At 52.4% G+C, this 23,272-nt stretch overlaps 1 protein-coding gene across 3 annotated transcripts in view; it reads right to left on the bottom strand.

The window, feature by feature from the left end:
- The window catches only part of GJC2 (gap junction protein gamma 2), a 38,576-nt gene extending 15,304 nt beyond the window's left edge, over nucleotides 1-23,272 (bottom strand). Inside the window, exon 1 of one of the 3 annotated variants that reach the window (XM_014945115.1) lies at nucleotides 23,109-23,272. The gene's annotated coding sequence lies outside the window, so the exon portion shown is untranslated. Of the gene's footprint in view, nucleotides 1-20,718; nucleotides 20,827-23,108 lie in introns of those variants that run through there. The other 2 variants (XM_014945117.1, XM_014945116.1) reach the window with 2 other exon arrangements.

Below are 23,272 nucleotides of genomic sequence, written 5' to 3'. Positions count from 1 at the left end.
AAAAAATAGTTTACAGGCATCAGAAAAAAACCGTGCCAGTGTTTGTTGCTAAAATCTGCTTCATGGCAAATTTCTGTGCGGACTTTTCAGGACAGCAGTGATGACAACCCCAGCAGAAACGTGCCATGTGAAGGATGTGGAGCCAAGGACTCTCCGTGTTCATCATCCACTTCATTTTTCTTCTGCATCCAGCCCTGCTCGTTGGACGAACCCGAGAAGTTCTTGATCTGGATCGGGACGTTACGGTTGGTCTCTGGCCCTTGCGAGGACCAAACGGAGAAAATCAGGTCTCACGTGGGTTTTTTTTTTCCAAAGCCCACGGGGATTTTGGCTGCATCACGTCAGGATGTTTGAAAATGAGGTGACGGCTGCTTTCTTTCAAGCGCTCTGAAAATATAAACTCTGGCTCTGAATTGCCTTGAAATTTGGACCACGGTTGTGCCTCAGTTGGCCCAGAAGTTAGGTCAGAAAACAGAATTTCTGTTAAGTTTGCATTGGTTTGTGATTGGAGCAAAAAGCCAATGCTGTGCACAGAATGAGTAATATTCCTACTGGAAAAGAGTGAAGTGTTTCCTTTGGATATCACCGAGCCATGACTGCAGAAAGGTAAAATCCCTTCACTTTGAAAATGACCAAAAAAACCCCCCCAAAAGATCTGATATGGTTAAATAACAATAAGATTCAAATTCCAAAGTACAAAAGCCCAGAGGAAGCATTTAAACCCGGAGAGCAGAAGCGATTTATTCCAGCCCTTCCCAGATGAAAATTTCGCTGTGATGGACACATTCTTGAGATAAATTTCAGTGTTGACAAAAGCATATATATATATATATTTTTTTTTTTTTTTTTTCTGAGGGGAACCTTTCTGCTGAAGTTTTCAAGGCTGGCAAGACAATTTCAGTGTTGACAAAAGCATATATATATTTTTTTTATTTTTTTTTTTCTGAGGGGAACCTTTTTGCTGAAGTTTTCAAGGCCGGCAAGATAACAGGGGCCGACGTACCGAAAGGTGGCAAGAAGGGACCAGGCGGAGAGCCCCGGGGACGTAGCTCAGCAAAGTTATAAAAGTATTTTTTCCCCCCCTGTGTCTGTTCCTGCTCCAAAGAAAGCATCTCCCTCAACAATCCCAGGTCAGACCGAGCAATTATTCCCTTTTCTATTTCCTTCCCTTTCCTGAAGTGGCCGGGAGAAAGCAATAGGAATAAAAGGCCATCTCCAACCGCACCCGGTGGGGTCATACCTGGTGTTCCTGCTGCCCAACGTCCCTCCTGGAAACCCATGGCCATTCCCTGAGCTCTCATAACAGGAAACAATAAACTTTCCAGCCGGCATTCCCAGCCCCGGCCGGGCTGCAGCGCGACCCTGGGAAGCCAAAGCCAGGCTTGATTCGCCGTAGACCTTCCTGAACTAGGACAAAAGAGTGAAAAAAAATTCCAAAGAAAAAAAAAAATTCAATAAAAATCAGAGGAAAAAGGGCAGGTGTGTGGGAAAGATGAGGGAACGCTGGAAAAAGAAAAAAAAATAAAAAAGAAATAAAAAGAGATTTTTTGGCTGCTCTGGGAAGGCGGTGGGATATTTGGATTTTTTTCCCCCCTAACACCTGTGGATGTTAAGAGCAACAAAGCTGGTGAGGGGTCTGGAGCACAAGTCTTGTGAGGAGAGGCTGAGGGAGCTGGGGTTATTCAGCCTGGAGAAGAGGAGGCTGAGGGGAGACCTTATTGCTCTCTACAACTCCCTGAAAGGAGGGGGTAGAGAGATGGGGGTCGGTCTCTTTTCTCAAGTCACAGGCGACAGGACGAGAGGAAATGGCCTCAAGTTGCCCCAGGGGAGGTTCAGGCTGGATATTAGGAAACATTTCTTCACTGAAAGGGTTCTCAGCCCTTGGAATGGGCTGCCCAGGGAGGGGGTTGAGGCCCCATCCCTGGAGGTGTTCAAAAGATGGGTTGATGTAGTGCTGGGAGGGATGGTTTAGTGATGGTGTTGCTTTTTGTTTGTTGTGTGGGTGTTTATTTTTGTCAAAATTAGGTTGCCAGTTGGACAAGATGATCTTTAGGGTCCCTTCCAACCTAGAAGACACTGTGATTCTGTGATGGGCAGAGACGGTGCGTTAGGAGGGAGCTTGGAAGAACCTCAGGAAAAGGGGGCAGGAGCGAGGGGAGTGGGGGCAGAGGTTGGAAGCTCAGCTGCAGCTTCTGGGCTTGATTCAAGAGCTGCTGGGTGAGGTCCCTGGCTGGTGGTGAGTGGCTGAGAAGAATGGTTTCCCTGCTTTCCAGCTGCAGGAAAACCACGTGTGTGGTGTCAGAGAGGGGAGAGGGAAGGGGATGGGAGCAGCCAACAGCTCCACATAGGGATGAACATCTTGGACACAGCTTGAGGGGAAAGGCACCGACCCCCCCAAAGTGAAGGTGGAGCGGTTGTGTCCTCTGCACGTCCACACCAGCACAGCAGGACACGCCAAGGACCTCCCCTGCAGGAAAACCACGTGTGTGGTGTCAGAGAGGGGAGAGGGAAGGGGATGGGAGCAGCCAACAGCTCCACATAGGGATGAACATCTTGGACACAGCTTGAGGGGAAAGGCAGCAACCCCCACAAAACGAAGGTGGAGCGGTTGTGTCCTCTGCACGTCCACACCAGCACAGCAGGACACGCCAAGGACCTCCCCCAGCTTTCCTCACCAAAGCCCTCTTGCAAATGCCTGCAAATCTGACTCCATTTTTTGCAGCAGTTCCAAAAGAGAAAAAGGGAGAAGAATGGTTTCCCTGCTTTCCAGCTGCAGGAAAACCACGTGTGTGGTGTCAGAGAGGGGAGAGGGAAGGGGATGGGAGCAGCCAACAGCTCCACATAGGGATGAACATCTTGGACACAGCTTGAGGGGAAAGGCAGCAACCCCCACAAAACGAAGGTGGAGCGGTTGTGTCCTCTGCACGTCCACACCAGCACAGCAGGACATGCTGAAGACCTCCTCCAGCTTTCCTCACCAAAGCCCTCTTGCAAATGCCTCCAAATCTGACTCCATTTTTTTCCAGCAGTTCCAAAAGAGAAAAGGGATGGTGCCATCTCTGTCATCACACTCCTCATCTGTCAGACATGGGCAAGTACAACCTCTACACAACCGATGCTGGTCTGGCCAGGACACTGCTCTTCAACCAGCCCCATTACATGGAGCAGCCCTCTGGACAGACTCCCCCACCAGGATTTAAACCAGGTTCATACGGGTTGGAGCAACCCAAGGAGACCTTGCCACCTCCCTTGGCTCTGGTTGAAGGGTACTTTTCCCCCTGGCAAAGGACAGTGTGACCCACCACAAACCATGGCCCCACTTGCTAAAGTGGAGAAGGTTGAAGCTCCATCCTGGGCTGACGGCCACCAGCCCAAACCACGAGTGCAACAGGGAAGAAGACTCTGGTTTGGGGATTTGGTAGAGGTTTCTTTCACCCCCTGACTGCAGGAGAAGCCCAATACGAGAACTGGGTCCAAAGTCATCTTTGTTTCTTTACTACCCCCAAAATATCAGTAATTTGCCAACCAAAGTGCAGATTAGAGGAGCCATGTCTCAAACTTAACAAGGACAGGAGCTTGCAGTGAGCAAGGAATGGGACCCACAGGATCCAGCCCAGCTGTGTGAACCAGTTCCAAGCTCTACGTGCCTTCACGTGATGGTCCCTCATCCAGCTTTGACCATACATCACGATCTCTGGGCGACTGTTCTGTCCTACGCTGTCCTCCAGGCAGAAGTCATGCCTTACTGCTTTAAACAACCGGGTGGTTAAACACCACGTGTGGGTGAGTTGGAAGAGCTGCTGTGCCTATGGGCAGATTTAAGGTCCTTTTGCTTTGGTGTGGCACCTGCTAAGAGTGCTAAGTCCCATTCTGCTCTCCGCTCTACCAAGAACATCAGGGTGGTCTCCTAAACCCATTATCCAACACCTCAGCAGGACTGGTTGCAGGAGCTGAGGTGAAGCTCAAGGAGGAGAACTTGTAAAATGAGCCAAAATCTTATCTAAGACACCAAAATCTTATCTAAGACACCAAACCTCTCTGAGCATCCCAACACTCCTCACTGGAGCATCTATTGCTCAAACTCCTGGCTTTGGAGGAGCCTCTCACTTGCCAGGTCAGATGGAACCGTAGCAGTGAGGGAACTCCATGACCCGAGTGTTGCGCAAACGGGGAAAAGGGCTGGGGGTGGCCACCAAACCCTTCCCTCCACCGAATAAACCCATCCCCACTCCCTCCCCAAATAAACTCTGTGCTACAAACCTACGGGGAAAAGGGCTGGGGGTGGCCACCAAACCCTTCCCTCCACCGAATAAACCCATGCCCACTCCCTCCCCAAATAAACTCTGTGCTACAGACCTCCCACTCTTCATCACCAAAACATCCTCCTAAGCTCAGCCCTGGCTACCTGGACACTAGCCCCCCTCCTCACAGCCTCCCACTCTTCATCACCAAAACATCCTCCTGAGCTCAGCCCTGCCTACCTGGACACTAGACCCCCTCCTCACAGCAAAAAAAAACCAAAACACAACAAACCCAAAACTCCAGCATCAACTAAATAAGGATATGGAAGACAAGAAAGCAAACAGCAAAGTGAAAATGCCAGGCACTTGGATGCGACTTTATGGCCCATTTTTTCCATTATTAATAAGATCTAAACATAGTTAAAAGGGAAGAGAGAGAGACAGAGACTTGAAACGTGATAAATGAGGAAACCAACGGGTTGGACGCGCTCTTGCCAACTGTTCTTAGATAACAGAGAAAACAGAAAATAAAGAAGAAAAAAAAAAAAAAAAAGGAAACGTTATTACTACAAGTGCTTTCCTATCCTTCTGGCCGGGTTCCCAGCATGACCCAGGGCAGGTTTCTCCTTTGCTCACCCACATTTATTGTTACACCAGTATCACCAGTAAATATTTAAACAGCTCCCTAGGTACTTATACACAGAGATAATTAATAGGGTCGTGTTTACATGCAGAAAAGCAGAGGATGAGAGAGAAAATGCCCGTGGTACGGTACCTTCCCCGGGAGCCCTGGGGACAGGAGCATCAGCGAAGGTTGGTCGGTCTGATCCGAAGGCGAGCGGTGGGTGGAAAAGGGATGGGAGCCTTCCTGGACGTGTTTACATAGGTGGGCCTCCACCCGCTGACGCCGGAGAGGTCAGCAGCTCCTGCCTCACATCTGGACGCCACCGGGTCCTCGGTGCCAAGAAGGGAGACCACGTGTCCTTTCGTCCCCAAAGCTCGCAGGACCGGGAGGGGTGTCGAATCGGCGTCCCTCCTTCCCTTCCAGAGGTAGATAGTGGGGTGGAGAAGGTGCCCTCAGGTTGGCATCCATGTGGGAATGGAGCCAGTCTCATCTGGCCCTGGGCCATGCTGGTGCTCGAAGCAAAGGTTGACTCCGAGATCTGCAGCGCTAGAGGTCCAAGCCCCTGAGCATCCAATGGGGTGCTGGTAGCACCTTCTCCACCTCGTCCACCACGCTGGGCACGAGCACACCCCTGCCTCTCTGCTGTGCTGGGCAGCCAGCTATCCAAACCCTGGGCCATGCTGGTGCTCGAAGCAAAGGTTGACTCCGAGATCTGCAGCGCTAGAGGTCCAAGCCCCTGAGCATCCAATGGGGTGCTGGTAGCACCTTCTCCACCTCGTCCACCACGCTGGGCATGAGCACACCCCTGCCTCTCTGCTGTGCTGGGCAGCCAGCTGTCCAAACCCTACACCAGCACCACCAAACCCTACACCGGCATCACCAAACCCTACACCAGCATCACCAAACTGTGCATTACCACCACTACACTGTACACCACCTTCATCAAACCCTACACAACCTCCACCCAACCCTACACCAACACCACCAAACCCTACACCAGCACCACCTGTGTGTTACCACCACTACACTGTACACCACCTTCATCAAACCCTACACAACATCCACCCAACCCTGTACCGATATGGCCAAACCCTACACCAGCACCACCAAACCTTACACCAGCACCACCAAACCGTGTGTTACCACCACTAAACCGTACACCACCTTCATCAAACCTTACACAACCTCCACCCAACCCTACACCGACATGGCCAAACCCTACACCAGCACGAGAAAACCATACAGCACCTCCACCAAACCCTACACCACCTCCACCATACCGACATGGCCAAACCCTACACCAGCACCAGAAAACCATACAGAACCTCCACCAAATTCTACACCACCTCCACCAAACCCTACAGCACCCCAAAACCCATGATGTCCCTGTCTTGGGACCATGAGCCTGAGGGTTCACTATGGTGAACCCATGCACAGGGCTAAGGCAGACACTCCCCACCAACCTTGCTGCCTGCCCTGTCCTATCAAAGGATGAACCAAGCTGGTCCCTGCTGTCCATCTGCCTTCACCCCACGCAGTGCCGGGTGGGAAGGAGCCAGGAGAGGTGGGCTGCAGCCAGGTGGAGAGGACCAGGATGGGATGGCACCTTCCTTGCTGCAGCATCACCCTCTTGGATACAGGACCCACTGCATGACCCCAGCTGTAGGAGAGCATAATCTCTTACGGTCTCAATCCTTAACGAAGACAGGGGGCTGTGCAGATCCTTGGTCCCGAGGTTGGTCCCACACTCACTGCCCCTCGAGAAGCCAGCAGCTGGTTGTGCTTCAACGTGAGCACGCACGTTGCTTTGCACCAGGTTGCTCCAGGGAATGAGCAGCAATAAAAAGCTGGAGAGAAGAAAGGGTAATAGCGAATCCAGCTGTGAAAACAAAGATTTAAACTCTCTGAACCCAACAACCTCCCTTGGCCAACACGCGGGGGAAAAAAGGCGCCAACATTAATTCCTCTCCCCGCGTCCATCCAACAGATATTTTTTCATGAATGAGCGTGTCGAGGCGGAAGGGGAAGGAAGGGAGATGCAGGAGGAGGAGGTGGACAGCCCTTCCACGCCTTTTCCACAGGGGAACCTCTGGAGTTCATGGAAAGGCAGGGCCGTGGGGCTGAGCCAACGGTGCTGCAGTGCTTGGGACTGATCCACGACCCAGGACAAGAATGAGGGTTTTCTCTCTTTGCTTGTACAACAGGCTGGGCCTGAAGGTAGAGATCTTGAGAGAGAGCACCCAGCACATGGCTGGTTGGGTGCAGGTTTTGCTAGAACCCTAGACCGACATGGCCAAACCCTACACCAGCACCACCAAATCCTACACCAGCACCACCAAATTGTGCGTTACCACCACTACACTGTACACCACCTTCATCAAACCCTACACAACCTCCACCCAACCCTACACCAACACCACCAAACCCTACACCAGCACCACCTGTGTGTTACCACCACTACACTGTACACCACCTTCATCAAACCCTACACAACATCCACCCAACCCTGGACCGATATGGCCAAACCCTACACCAGCACCACCAAACCTTACACCAGCACCACCAAACCGTGTGTTACCACCACTAAACCGTACACCACCTTCATCAAACCTTACACAACCTCCACCCAACCCTACACCGACATGGCCAAACCCTACACCAGCACGAGAAAACCATACAGCACCTCCACCAAACCCTACACCACCTCCACCATACCCTACAGCACCCCAAAACCCATGATGTCCCTGTCTTGGGACCATGAGCCTGAGGGTTCACTATGGTGAACCCATGCACAGGGCTAAGGCAGACACTCCCCACCAACCTTGCTGCCTGCCCTGTCCTATCAAAGGATGAACCAAGCTGGTCCCTGCTGTCCATCTGCCTTCACCCCACGCAGTGCCGGGTGGGAAGGAGCCAGGAGAGGTGGGCTGCAGCCAGGTGCAGAGGACCAGGATGGGATGGCACCTTCCTTGCTGCAGCATCACCCTCTTGGATACAGGACCCACTGCATGACCCCAGCTGTAGGAGAGCATAATCTCTTACGGTCTCAATCCTTAACGAAGACAGGGGGCTGTGCAGATCCTTGGTCCCGAGGTTGGTCCCACACTCACTGCCCCTCGAGAAGCCAGCAGCTGGTTGTGCTTCAACGTGAGCACGCACGTTGCTTTGCACCAGGTTGCTCCAGGGAATGAGCAGCAATAAAAAGCTGGAGAGAAGAAAGGGTAATAGCGAATCCAGCTGTGAAAACAAAGATTTAAACTCTCTGAACCCAACAACCTCCCTTGGCCAACACGCGGGGGAAAAAAGGCGCCAACATTAATTCCTCTCCCCGCGTCCATCCAACAGATATTTTTTCATGAATGAGTGTGTCGAGGCGGAAGGGGAAGGAAGGGAGATGCAGGAGGAGGAGGTGGACAGCCCTTCCACGCCTTTTCCACAGGGGAACCTCTGGAGTTCATGGAAAGGCAGGGCCGTGGGGCTGAGCCAACGGTGCTGCAGTGCTTGGGACTGATCCAAAGCGGCTGACCTAAGACTGACCTAAGCGGCTCAGGTACACGCTACCCTGCTCACACCAAACCTTCCACCACCCACTGGGATGTGATGAGCTCCTGCTGCCAGAGCCAGGTACCCCTGGCATCACTAGGGCTTGAGTAGGGGGCAAACATCCTCATTCTTGGCCGGTTCCCAAGCCAGGATGCATGAAGCTCCACTGTGAGGCTGGGGATGGGACATGGAGGGTGGGACAGTCACAGGTCAAATTGCAAGAATATGAAATTCCCCTCCCACCACTAAATGCAACGAAGGCCCTTCCTTGTCTCCCAGTTTTGTGCTCACGTTTCTTTTCTTCCATCTTCTCTGCAACCCCAGAGGCTGGTTCAGCCTCCTCCACGAGCTGGAACGTTGCTAAGTTTAAAGAGTTTGGAAAATGCTGCAGAAAGAGGGTGCAAGATTAAAAAACCCCTGGTCCTCCTTCATTTTGCAATAAATAGCCCTTAGAAATGCCAAGTCAGAGTCTCTGGCCTACGGGCAGCTCTTGGAGCACCTCTAGGTTTGCTGCTGGTCAACTGAGGTCCGTCCTCTTCGCTGCGGCTCTGGCGGTGGTCACTGCCTGGGCACCCAGCCCTCCACATTTCGGGATTCCAGGAAACCCCCTGGAAATTTTCTGGAGCAAATAGTTGCAATCAGTGACCCGGCCGTTACCAGAAGTTGGGAAAAGGAGATGAAGTTGTGGGAGGCTCTTCTTGAAAATTCACTCTTTCCATCTCCAGTTCTTTCCCTCCCTTCCTCTCCAAGGCATCCTCCCTTTAGCCTCCAGACAGAAATAAATAAGAAACCACACCACCACATGTGTTTCTGAGAAAGATCAAGAACCAACAACTTAAGGGACGTGAACCAACACCCCAGATGACGTTCGGCAGCCCTGCTGTGAGACGGGGTGGTCTGCACACAGATGGACAAGCCCTGTGAGCTGTGGAGCTGGAGCCTGAGGAGCAGAGTCCCCACAGCCCACTGGTGGTACCCGACTCACTGACCCTGTGAGCTTCCTCACATCGTTTAAAAGCAGAGCTTCATCCATCGTCCTCTTTTTCCCTGGCTGCTTTTTTGGGTCCCTCAAAGCCTGGGAGCCTTCACCTCCACCCTCTGGAGCCCACATCAGTGCTGCCTGGCCAATTTTCTGCTGTTTCTAAGGTGACTCCAGGCAGAAGTGAGCAGGTCACCTGTATTTCCACCTCTCTCAAAATCAGCAACCCAAGGGAGATATGTTTTGGCCTTCTCTCCAGCAGTAAGTCCTTCAAACCATAAGCCTGGATCTCTAGCACCAGACACAGCCCGGTGATGGAGGGTGGCAGAGACATGATGAGGACTTACCTGGTGGGAGACAATACCCAAACCAAGCCCAGGAGGTCCCACAGAGAGTCTCTCCCATGGCACTGCCACCCTGTCCCATGTGGGGCTCAACCCCCAGCCACCTACACCATTGCATCCTGCGTCGACGGACCTTTTCTGCTGACACCCTTGACAAAATGTCATTGCATCACCCTGCCATGGTCCCAAACTCCCCTTTTTTGTCCATCCCCACTGGTTTTATCTCTGCTGCTGGCTCCAAAAAGGAGGAGGCCTTCTCCTGGCACACCTAATGTCACATCTCACCACCTTCAGGACCACCACAGACCCAGACCCCAGGCAGCCCTTGCTCCGCTGCTGCCCGTTTCAAAGGTCCTCACTCCACCCCTGTTTGAAAAATTCAGCTGAGCAAGTGGGTTTTCTCCCTTTGGCTGGAGCCCTTCTTTTCTGCTCTTGATTTAATTGTCCGGTTGGAATAGCCAAGAATTTCCAAAACCTGGCGGAAAAATTAAAGAATCGGGGCAGGAGCGAAACCACCCCTGCCTTGGAGAGCGGTGCTTGCGTTTCCTGCCAGCCATCCTCTCCCAGCCATCAAAAAACCTTTGGGCCTTTCCAACCACTAAATCACCCCGTTGGACTCCGAACTACACCTAGTTCCACCTATTGAAATGACGGCAACGGTCTCCATCCCACAGGAACTGACCCCTTTGCTGTCGCCGATGCCGGTGGAAGTGCTGATGACATAGGGACGTTCAGCGACCATTATTAATATTTCCAGTGGCTTTTGCTGAAGTTGGAGCCAATGCAGAGGCAGGGATGGAAAGGAGCGAGCTCAGGGGACTGGAGGTGGGATGGGGGGATGTTCAACCCAACAGAGAAGCCAAGGGCTGCATGGAGGGGGAATTCACAGAATCTTCTAGGTTGGAAGGGACCTTAAAGATCATCTTGTTCAACCGTCAACCTCACTGACAAAAATAGACACCCACACAACAAACAAGGATCATCACTAAACCATCCCTCCCAGCACTACATCAACCCGGCTTTGAAACACCTCCAGGGATGGTGCCTCAACCCCCTCCCTGGGCAGCCCATTCCAATGGCTGAGAACCCTTTCAGTGAAAAATTTTTTCCTAATATCCAGCCTGAACCTCCCCTGGGGCAACTTGAGGCCATTTCCTCTCGTCCTGTCGCCTGTGACTTGAGAAAAGAGACCGACCCCCATCTCTCTACACCCTCCTTTCAGGGAGTTGTAGAGAGCAATTATGGCTTTGCTTAAAAGTTAGCCCCACCACACTAAGCAAGGTGTTGGCCAGGATGCTCTGCAGGTAGAGTATCCATCCCAGTCATCACAGTGAAGTCCTGCATTAAAAAAAAAAATCACATGATGTGGTTGGTGGGCTTCACAGGACCAAGAAATGGGGTCACCACAGAGCAGCACACGTGGCCTCTGCTTGCAGCTCTCAGCAAAGTCTGCCCGGCAGAGAAGTCCACACACATTCTCAGTCCATCACCTGCCCCATCCTGGCCAGCCTCGAGGAGAAGCCATCGCTTCCCCACCAGCTCCAATCCCTGCCCAGACTTCTGTCCAGCCCCTGCATATAAAATTTTGAGGGCTTTTACCTGCGATTTAGGGCCTGGAGCATCTCCCTTACGAGGAAGGGCTGAGGGACTTGGGTCTCTTTAGTCTGGAGAAGAGAAGACCGAGGGGGGATCTGATCAACACCTATAAATACTGAAAGGGTGGGTGTCAGGAGGATGGGACCAGTCTTTTTTCAGTGGTCCCCCATGACAGAACAAGAGGAAATGGGCATAAACTTGAATATAAGAAGTTCCACCTAAATGTGAGGAGGAACTTCTTTACTTCGAGAGTGGCAGAGCCCTGGAAGAGGCTGCCCAGGGAGGTGGTGGAGTCTCCTTCTCTGGAGATACTCAAAAACTCACCTGGACACGTTCCTGTGGGACCTGCTCTGGGTGGCCCTGCTCTGGCAGGGGGTTGGAGGAGATGATCTCCAGAGATGACTTCCAACCCCGTGTCATTCTGTGAATGACCAATTTTCCAAGCCTGTCCTTGCAACAGCCCCATGAACACCAGGGAAGAGAAGGTGAACGGGAGGATGTTCATCCTCTCCGTGGAGCCATGGCAGGGGATGGGTGAGACGTGCATCCCCGGGCAGGTCTGTTTTCAAAAAGCAATTACTGGCAGGGAAGAACAGGCAAATCCTGCATTCCTCAGCGAAGGAATGTGGATGATGTCACCTCCTGCCCGGTGGCAGGAGCGTTCCTGCCCGCCACGGGCAGCCCCTGCCTTCGCTACAAATATTTGTTTTGGCTTCTTTTCTGGAAGCTTCCCATTACAAGGAATAACAGCAGGATGGACTCTCTCCTACTGTAAGGCTTGTCTCCGTACCAGCACGTTAACACGGGCCACAGGTTAATAAAAGGTCACACATACCAGCCAAAAATTTACTGCCAGGAGCAGAAGTGGGTTTTTTTTGTTGTTGTTGTTTGTTTTAATATTGTTTTTTTTTTTTAAATCTGTGGTGCAGTGCGGTCTGAGAGATATCAGAGATCTCTTAAAATAGGAGGCTGCCTGCTCCAGCAAACCACTTTTAACCAAATCTGCTTGATTTTCTAGTTTGCCTATTTAGACTGGAGGCATGTAGATGTGCCTTTTCTATGCAAAAAAAGCCCCAGATGTGGCTTTTTCTCCCTCCCTTTCTGGTAGGGTACACCTAGTAGGATACATACAGCAAGTCAGGATCTTTCCTAATCAACTGGCCAGGAATAAAGTGCCCTTTTGCCTGAAAGGGGAGTCCCAGTAAATATTTCTAGGAAAAGAGTTGCAGGGACATTGGGCAATTGTGGGGTGGAGGCAGGACCATGTGGAGGGTGGTGGCTTCTCCTCAAAATGTCTCCTCCAGGACTGTTTTTAAGGTACATGGGTGGGATTTAGTGGCCTAAATTGGAGTGTTCAGTGCCCCGTGGAGCTGAGCTCAATGTCCACCTGGTCTCTGCGGGCTGGTCTGGGACATGGCTCAGTTTCCAGCTCTTCTCTCTGCTCCTCTAAATCACACTACTACGTGCTCTCAAGGAACCAGGAGACCAGAAGCACACCCCATCCAAGATGTGATATCCTCCTGCAACTCTTTCCTGCTAGTTTAGATGTTTAACTACCCTTAAAAATACCCATTCCGTGCAAAGGTGCTGCTTGCACCACCCTGTTCACCCACTTCTTAGCACCCATGGTGCTGGAGGAGAAAAGGTGGACACAACTGGAGGGGCCAGGACCTGATCACAAAGTAGGTTTCCTACAGCAGATGGATAAATTGCTTCCTTATACTCCAAGATGACCCATTGCTGGCACCTGAAGGAGCTTCCTGCTCTCAGACCTTGACTGCAGGTCTGACAGGAGAAGGACAGTCCTGTCCTTCAGCAGGAAACGTTAGAAGAGCAGGAGAGTGTGAGATCCTTGTGAGGTCAGGCTACTCCAAACCCCCCAAACTGTCGATAGGATCTCACTAAAGTCCCTGATTTTCTTAAAACAGGAGTTGTAGCACTGAGATCCCAGCAAAAGGGCAAAGGGAGAAGGGACGGGAATGGAAACAAGCAGCATTTTTGGCAGCAGGATACGGTATTGCCCCTGTATTTGAGTGCATGGATGAGCTGGTTTGGGTTATAAAAAAGCACATTTAAGCAATCACTTTTGGAGGCTTCCCAAGTGATGCCTCTTGTATCTGCTGATCCCCTTGTCCTGCCAGGCTGGGGAGGCCGTGGGCATGGAGCTCCAGGCAGCAGGGTCTGGCTCTCTCTTTGCCAGATACGGCCTTCACTGGCCTAATGGCTAAATCTGGGCTGATGCCCACCACGCTGATGGGTGAAACGGTCTCTCCTTCCCCATGGGGACTGCAGGCAGGAGACAGGCATTTTGCAGAGCTGCTGGGCAGCCCAAACCCTAAATCATAAGATCACAGAATGGTTTAGGTGGGAAGGGACCTTAAAGACCATCCAGTTCCAGCCCCATTGCCATGGGGAGAGACACCTCCCACCAGACCAGGTTGCTCCACAAGCCCCATCCAGCCTGGCCTTGAACCCCTCCAGGGATGGGGCAGCCACAGCTTCTCTGGGCAACCTGTTCCCAGTGTCTCACCATCCTCAGATTAAAGAATTTCTTCCTAATATCTAATCTAAATCTCCCCTCTTTCAGCTTGAAGCCATTACCCCTCGCCCCATCGCTCCACGCCCTGGTAAAAATCAACCCTTCTTCAATTAGTGCAGGACTTTCATCAGTGCTCTGTTGTTTTTAAGCTCCGGTGATAAGAGTTTTCAGGGAATATTTCAAACCCTACATAAACCACAGGCAGCCAACACAAACACTGTATTAAAAAAACCACTCCCTATAAATCAGGCAACAGGGTTCACCCTTGCTAGAACCATTAAAATTTTCTGGAATGGCTAAAAAAGCCCCGTGAGCTGCCAGGAGGCTTCTGCGGCCACGAGATCTGGGGTGAGGGGGGAGGAGAGAAGGAGAGCCAGGCAGCGAGGAAGCAGCTGCTGGGAGAGGAGCTTCCTCCTCATCCTCCCACCTCGGGGGCTCCGGGCGAGCTCCGTTCAGGCAGGATTAAATAAATCAACTCCGTGCCCACGCACGTCCTGGCCAGCGTGCAAAACCCTCGCACGTGTTTGCCGTGAGAGGCGGTTATTTCTCACAGAAAGCTCTCCTGGCCTGGTTTCATCCCTCTCCTCCTCTTTTCCAGGGCTTCCCTCTCTGCTCTGGCAGCTGGGAGTTAAGGTTGTCCTGCAAACCGAGCTTTAGAAGCGCCCTGTGGACCCCCAGAGGTCATGCTGACCTTGAGGACTGAAGCAGGAGATCAGAACACTCCTGGGTTTGCCACTGGAGCTTTCTCTGAAGGCTTTTTCTTCTTTCTGCCTCAGTCAAACCCTACGGCAACCCGGAGAGAGGAGAAGGGGGAGGTCTGGAGCAGCCCCCATGCAGGGACCAGCCCCAGCTCTGGGGTCTTCGCCATGGGTCTCACCTGGCTGCAGCACCCTCCCAGGCTGGGTCCAAAGGAGAAGACATAACCATCCTCCACCTCTCCCAAAATCCTGGCAGCCGCAATCCATCCCACCACCCTGAATCCTCCACCTCTCCCAAAATCCTGGCAGCCCACAACCCATCTCACCACCCTGGGGACATCCAGGAGAGCTTTGCTCTCCTGCTGGAGCTCCTCACCTCTCTGCTCACCAGGCAGGTCTCCATGCCCCAGCCAGAGCGGTGGGATGTCTCGTGCTCCACCAACCTGGCATTCCCCACCAAACGCCATGTCCATCCCGTGCAAACCTCCGGGTCCATTCAACCAGGAGCTGAAGCTACAGCTGATCCCTTCCCCAGGTCCCACCACGTGAGATATGCTTTATCTAGGGAGTTTCCTCCCTGAGAACGTCCACCTCCTACAAAGTCAAACCAAGCAGGCAACAAAGCCCCATTGAAAGGCAACCTTCCTCCGGGTGCCTTTGGAGAAGTGGCTCCATGAGCCTCAAGCAGCTTCTCCCAACCTCCATATCACTGCTCTGGCAGCTGGAGCATGGCCCCAGCTGGCATCACCAGCAGCCCCTTGTCACCGCCCCGGCAAAACTAATAGGTTCTGGCATCTTGGGTGACCCTAAACACCTACACATGGGCAACCAAAACCAGCCCGGGCTGTCCCATATGCAGCCTGTGGAGACTGGATGCTGGGGTCAGCACAGGGTCCTGGCCCTGGTGGTCTCCCCTTTCCTGGGGGGACCCAACCACAGAATCACAGAATCTTCTAGGTGGGAAGGGACCTTCAAGATCATCTTGTCCAACCGTCAACCTCACTGACAAAAATAGACACCCACACAACAAACAAGGAGCATCATCACTAAACCATCCCTCCCAGCACTACATCAACCCGGCTTTTGAACACCTCCAGGGATGGTGCCTCAACCACCTCCCTGGGCAGCCCAGTCCAATGGCTGAGAACCCTTTCCGTGAAAAAATTTTTCCCAATATCCGATCTGACCCTCCCCTGGGGCAACTTGAGGCCATTTCCTCTTGTCCTGTCGCCTGGGACTTGAGAAAAGAGACCGACCCCCACCTCTCTACACCCTCCTTTCAGGGAGTTGGAGAGAGCAATAAGGTCTCCCCTCAGCCTCCTCTTCTCCAGGCTGAACCCCCCCAGCTCCCTCAGCCTCTCCTCATAAGACTTGTGCTCCAGACCCCTCACCAGCTTTGTCGCCCTTCTCTGGACCCGCTCCAGCACCTCAATGTCTTTTTTATGGTGGGGGGCCCAAAACTGGACACAGTACTCAAGGGGAGGCCTCACCAGTGCCCAGTACAGGGGGAAAACCACAACCCCAGGAGAAGCCACGCTATCAAATGAGGTTCTTCTACAGCAGGGTTTGCTTTGCAATGCCTGTGGCATCATCTTTTCTCTCTCCCCTCCCCTCCCCTTCTCCAGCATCTCGCTTCCTTTCTATTAGCTTGATCTGTTTTGACTTGAAACTCTCCAGAGCTGGGGCTGGCTGACGTCTTCCCCCGGAGCCAGGAGGTGCTCCCCATCCCACCCATCACAAGAAGAGAGCAAAGGGCTGCTCTCCTGCTGCAGAAAGCCCCCCGGGGGACCTGGCAGCGCTTGCACAAGGCCACCAGGTCACCCAAACACTGCCAAGGGGAGGGAGAGGAGGAGGACCAGGGCTGCTCCTGCATCACATCACTAGACAGCAGCTCCTCCCCAGGGCTGGGAGCAGAGGGATGGGCAGGGGGGGAGGCAGCAGGGAAGGAAACGAGGACATTCATTTCTTAACACTCCGGGTTAACTATTTCTATCTGGGGGCAGGGAGGAAAGGGCTGGGCAGAGCAGCGAGCGATGCCATTGTCCCCAGCAGGAAAAATAAATGGATAATAAAAAAAACCAACAACAAAACGTGTCTGAAGGAATTTGGCTCCGACTCAGGTTTGAACCGGCCTTGGGTTTCCAAAGCTTCCAGATGTGGCAGGTCATTCATCTGGGGTCGGATTAACTCCGTGTTGACCCAGAGGATAAGAAGGAGAAAAGGTTTAAGCACCCAAAGATGCCCGGGTAGGAGCTGGCAGCGATGCTTCAGCCCCGTGGTTTGGCCACCACGGGGGATGAGCCACGTTTCTGGGCTGTTTTCCCATGATTTTGTCCATTTACACCCTGCCAGCAGCCTGCTGGTGGGCCCACACGTGCCATCTGCAGCTCCCTGCCCTGCTGGCCTCCACCTCACCCTTTGAAAGGCGCTTTGCACAAAGCAGACGCTTGACAAGCTCTTGGCTGAGCACGTGTTTAAAAAGGGCATTAAAAGTTGCCGTCAGAAATAACAAAGCAAAGCAGAAACGCAGCCTCAGGAGATGCTGAGATCCCTCAAGTCCTCACTACATCAAAACAGGTCTTATCTCCATTGAAACAGGGATGCTGCATGGAAAATCACCCAGAAAGTAGGGCCTCATGACCTCAACGCCACCCTGTCACCCCCTGCTGGTGCTGGGTCCACCCCCTATCAGAGGCCAGCTGGTGGTGGCATCTCCCAGGGATGATGGCTGGGGCCAAGGCTGTTGGGTGTCATTAATGATCAGGGTGATGGGGGCGAGTCTGGGGCCAGTCCCAGTTGGGGGGAGGAAGGGACAGGTGGGGTGGGACAGTGCTGCTGTGTGAGGGGACCTCAGGAGGCTGGAGGAACAGGCTGGTGGGGCACAGGTGAAGTTCAAAGGAGCAGAATGGTGGCCCTGGACTCAAAGTAAGGACTCCTTGATCCTCTCTATTCCACCCTTAGAAGACCACAGTTGGATACTGTGTCCAGTTTGGGGCTCCCCAGTGCAAGAAGGGTACTGGGGTGAGTCCTACAGAGGCTTCCAAAATGGTCACGGGCTGGAGAACGGGATGTGCAAGCAGAAGCTGAGAGAGCTGGGTCTGATCAGCCTGGAGAAGAGAAAGGGAAGGTCTAACGGGTGCGTGCAGCTGCCCTATGGGACGCTACAGAGAAGGTGGTCCAGATGCTTCTCAAAAGCGTGCAATCAAAAGCCAAGTTGCAGCCAGAAAAATTTCAAGTGGACATGAAACAAAAACGTCTCCATGACAAACACTGGCAGAGCAAGCTGCTGGGATCTCCACCCTCGGAGATAACTCGACCAGACAGGGCCCTGGGCAGCTTCATCCAACATCAAACTTGGCCCTGCTCCATGACCTCCCGAGGTACCTTTAGCATCTGGTGTCCTGCAGTTGCACAACTCCCCCTCAAGACTCCCATCAGTCCCCACCTTGCTCAACATCTCCTGTACTTCCACACCCACCAGTGGCCAGGAGAAGTTGGCCCCCTCCTCAGGAGACTGCTCTGTCCAACATCTCCTGCACCTCCACACCCACCAGTGGCCAGGAGAAGCTGGCCTCCTCCCCAGGAGACTGCTCTGTCGCCAGGGTGAGGAAAGACAGACCATAGGGGAGGGTGTGAAGGTCTTGGAAGAGCTCTTCTGAGACCTTGTGGGATGTGAATGGACCTTGTATAGAGACACTTCGTGCCCTAGGGCCATCCCAGGCCACCCAGCAGACACCCCCAGGGTCCCTACCTTCTAGAAAGGCAGCCAAAGAGCTGATGGGCCACCACACAGCACCAAAAAATGCCACCAGGCCCCTCTGCAGAAGCAAGGAGCTAAACCAATTGCTCTAGAAAAGGTAGAAGTGAAGAAGTTAGGAGTGAAATAGCAATTTACCCCCCTCTGCCTTAATTAATTTATAGGTCAGGACTCCTCGTTTTCTATCCATTTCCCCTGCCCCCTATTGCTACAGCCCCAGGTGACACTGGTGGCATTGCAGCAACCCTACAGAAACTCCTCTATTTTCTCTTTTCCTGGCAGCAGGGAGCAGAAACCTTTCTCCATAGCCACTCGCCGAGATCTCCAAGCAGTGGACTGGGTCAAAGGGAGCTGCACAGCCTTAAAACATGACCCTTGTGCCGGTTGGATGGACCTCGAGTGGAAGAGCTCCAAACAAGCCATAAATTATGGGAGAGGAGAGTCCTCTGCAGTGCTGGGACCTGCAGGAAGAAGGTGCATGCCCTAGTCCAGTGTCCCACCTCCGCAGCGCGTTACAGGGGAAGGAGGGGTTTCCTTATTACACACACCGAAAAAAAAAGAGTCTTCTGGTATTTTGGTCTTGGACACCACCCAAGGATTGTCTCAGAAATAGCTCCTGAAGCTTGCAGGAGGACAAGGCAAGCAGATTCCCCATTCGTGATACGTCCCTTTCCCCCCATGACTCACTCCAGCCGGGTTCCAGTGGATTTCTTTCCTCTGAATTTCAGAAGGAGGCTTTGGACAGAAGAGGGGTTGCCCTCCTGTGGCATCTCAAGGTAGTTTGTGTGCAGGGAGAAGGTGCCTGAGGCTTCCTAAGATTCAAGGGACAATTTGTTGGCTCACCCCCCTGCCAAGACACAACGTGGCTTCTCCCATTAAGCATAACTTGAATAAATTTATAAAGCCAAGCTCCTGCGCTTTGCTCCTGAAAAAGGGCCTCACCTCCCTGCCAAGAGACAAGACGGCGTCTCCCATTAAGCACAACTTGAATAAATTTATTAAGCCAAGCTCCTACGCTTTGCTCCTGAAAAAGGGAATTTTGGAATGGGAGGAGATTGAACCCCCAGGGGGTGGGAGAGAAATCCCTCCCGTGCATGGGGCACAGCATGGCCCAGGAATGCTCAGGAGGTCCTTCTAGCCCTGCTCTTGAGGCATCTCTCTGGACACACGCTGGTTGCAACCAAGTTTTCTACCCCTGTACCAGCAACCTGGAGGTAGGAGGGATGTAGCTAAGGGTCACCCATCAACCACAAGGAAGTTCTTAAGGTTTTACAGAATCGTAGTGGTTGGAAGGGACCTCAGAGATCATCGAGTCCAAAGGATGGACTCAATGAGAGTTCATTAGAGAGGATGGAACTGATAAAGCCTGTGGAAACCTCTACATGAGGTTTATCTAAGGACCTAGAGGTGTTGATGGGGGATGAAAGTTGGAGGAGATCCCACCCCAAAGGAGCACCCTGTGGTTTTGGTAGCCAACAGGAGAGTTTTCTCTCAAGGGGGACTGGTTGGCCAAGAAGACGAGGCCACTGAGGAGCAAGTTCAGCTCCTGCTGGTGGTGATGCTGCTGAGCCACTGCCCGCCCCGTGCCTCAGTTTCCCCAGCTGCACAGGAGAGAAGACACCCTTTGTGAGGGGCTTTGAGATGTGAGGATGAAAAGTGTGCTCACGCCCTCGGATATTATTTAAAAAAACAATACAAAGGCACCTTACAGAGAACATAAACTTATCAATGGACCTTTTGTCCATGGGGTTAGAGACACCAGCTGCAAAGCCGCATCCTCAGCGGGGTGAGCTCCTACGGGTGCTGGTCTCTGCCTGGTTTTTAAAGCCCAGCTCAAGATACGTGAGCGTGTACCACCTAAATTGATGCTCCAAAAGCAGGACCCCAAAATGTGCTGTACGAGCAGAAGTCTCAGAAACGTAACCCAAGGGACCAAGGCAGGACCAGCAGACGCCAAAGCACCTTCCTCTCCCCAACCTCTGATGGCTGGAGATGGGGAGGAGGTTCAGGTGGGAAGGGGAGCAGATCACATAGGGGTTTCCCATCAGGAAAAAGCTAAACGATGGATGATTTCATCCCAAATTCCCTGGAGGTGGATTTGCACTGCCCGGCGCCCCGGGGGATGATTTACGCCGACAAAACGTGCCCCAAACCGACGCCAAATAGGGATGTTCTGCCTCTTACCCCCAGCAGAAAAGGCAAAACTCCAGCTTTAGGTCGCAGCAAACACGTTCCCCACCCCGAACGGTGGGGAAAAAGGCAGAAAAAGAAGAGCAGGAGAGAGCGGGGTGGGAGCAGAGGGAGGAGGAGGGGGGTCTGCAAAGTGCCGGCGATCATCCAAGCTGAACCACCCAGCTAAATATCAAAATAAAGCAGAGAGAAAAAAAAAAACCAACCAAAACGTAACATACGGAGAAGCGGTGGGCTCAGTCCTCTGCACAAAGGTCCCATCTTTCTCCACGGAGCTGCAGGCAGCGCCCCAGGTCCTGGCTTTTTCCTCCCCTCCCACCCCTTGGAAATCCAGCTCTCTTCCCCCTGCACCGGCCCGGAGACGGTGACGTGGAGACCTCCTCCGGGGAAGCTCCTCCGAGGCTGAGGCTGCAAACACAAACCCATCCTTCCCCGGGACGCCGAGGATTTCTTTCCCTCCCTTTGATTTTTTTTTTTTTAATTTCCTTATAAGCCCCCTCAAAAAAAAGTCCAAGCAAGAACACAGCGCTGCTTTCAGGAGCCAAGAGCCACGCTTTGGGGGAAAAACAGATTAGAAAATCGAATAATTCAAAGAGTGGAAGGGTTTAGGGCTAATAATAGTGGAGAGAGAGGTTCCTTGGAGCAGGAGAGGGGAGGCAGGAAGAGGGGGTGCTGCCACGGGATGAGAAATGCTTCCTTCTCCTTTGGGTTTGCTTTTCCTTTCTGTTCAAACAAGGAAGAGGGTGGAAAAGGGGAAAAAACAGCCACAAACCCAACGTGTCCGTACAGCTACAGTGATAGGCTGCAGCATCCTCCAAAAATCTCTTTTCTGCCCCCCAATCTCTATGTCAAAGCAAACAGCCAAAAGCTGCTCGATTGCATTTTTACTATTTTATGGTTGTGGGGAGCTCCTGGCTCATCCCAGCCCCTCTCCATCCCTTTGCTCCCTTCCCATCCTCTTTTTTGCAGGGCTGGGGGAGCATCACCCCTCTCTGTGGATAACAGCTGGAAGGGAAAACAGCTGGAAGGGGACAGAGAGGACTTTTTCTCCCTCCTCCAGCCCTTCCTGCTGTCAGCCAGAGGGTTTCACCCCCCCATGCAGTGCTCTGGTGGAGGAAAGGAGGGGGGGGTGATGTTGCCCCCCTGCTCGAAGGCAACAAGCAGGGATTAAATAATTGCCGCTGTCCGGAGGCTGCGACCTTTGGCGCGGCGTTATCTGTTCCTTCTCCTTGCCAGCTCGCATGATTTTATGGCTGATCTCACAGTAATTGATGTTTTCCTTAAAGGCCCCGTGCTGCGAGGCAAGATGGGGCTTCCAGGGGTCCAAATCAGCAAGGTTTTTGCTCACTGCAATTAAAGAACCCACCCCCCAAAAAAAAACTTCACAACCCCAGCACAAAGACGGCTCTAAACCTTTAAAATCTGGTGGTTCTTCAACCTCCTGATCACACAGGGACCCAGTGCACATCCCTCAGCGTTTCTTAGAGTAGCACCCGCCATGTGAGACTCCTCAAAATAACTTGTTTTTCCCCAGTTTTAAGAGAGGAGGGATGTCCTCGCTCCCCGGCACAGCTGGGATGGGGCAGCCAAGTTTTCACCCTCTGACTTTTACATTTTCAAGTGTGTTCCTGATCATACAAGGAGCCAGTGCACATCCCTCAGCGTTTCTTAGAGTAGCACCCGCCATGTGAGACTCCTCAAAATAACTTGTTTTTCCCCAGTTTTAAGAGAGGAGGGATGTCCTCGCTCCCCGGCACAGCTGGGATGGGGCAGCCAAGTTTTCACCCTCTGATTTTTTATGTTTTCAAGTGTGTTTCTTCTTCTTCTCTCCAGCTGCTTTAGGGGAGGAAGGAGCTGGGAAACAGCCTGGCTGATCGTGCAGGGAAGGCTGGGGGGGGGATGTGTTCCCAGAAGGGGTTTTTCAAGAGGACATCAGCTCATAGGATGCTCCAGGGATGGAGGAGGAGGAGGATGGATGGAGGAAGGGAGGCATCGCCGCAGCGCTTGCTCCTGCAGCTGCTGCTGCCCTTGAAACGGTCAAAAAGCCAAACCTTCAGCCCAGATTTGAGCTTTTTTCAAACGCATTTTTGGGCAAGGAAAACACCCTCTCCAGAAACCGTTCAGGGAAACGCTTTTCTAGGCACCCAGCTTGAAAACACCCTTAAAATATGCTTCTAAATAAAAAATAAAATAAATCTCAGCCTCACTCTGTTTCGGACCCAGAGCGAAGGCTCCTTCAGCCTCGTTTAGAAGAGTTTCGAGAAAAAACCTGAATCCAAATTTTAAGGGACTGCCCAGCCCCCGAACTGGAGTTGGGTTTCTGTGGCTCAAGCAGGTATTTAATACAAACCATTTTACAGGCATAAAAAGAAGGCAATTTCCATGGCTCGCGATATTAACTGCATATATATTATATATGAGACAAATAAAATATATACTATATACAACACAATCGATAAAATATATTATGAGGATCAATTAAAGAGCTATTTGCCCCCCCCAGACTGAGGAACAGAGCATCCTTTTGTCCCCAAATCCCCGTTTTCTCCCCACCAGTGACACCCCAGAGTCACGTCACGCTAAGGAGGCCACTTACCTCTCGCAGCCAGGAAAAAATGGGTGCGTCCGAGCTGCGGGTCCTCACCACATAACCAGGGACCTTTTTTGGGGGGAAAAGGCCCTGCAGCACGACCAACTGACCACAGCCCCTGCAACAAAGCCAAGGAGGAGGCGATTATCCCCGAGCATCTCTCTGCCAGG

The sequence above is a fragment of the Calidris pugnax genome, unplaced genomic scaffold (assembly GCF_001431845.1).
Source record: "Calidris pugnax isolate Ruff unplaced genomic scaffold, ASM143184v1 scaffold54, whole genome shotgun sequence".
Classification (NCBI taxonomy): domain Eukaryota; kingdom Metazoa; phylum Chordata; class Aves; order Charadriiformes; family Scolopacidae; genus Calidris; species Calidris pugnax.
This window is presented reverse-complemented; position numbering and strand designations above follow the sequence as displayed.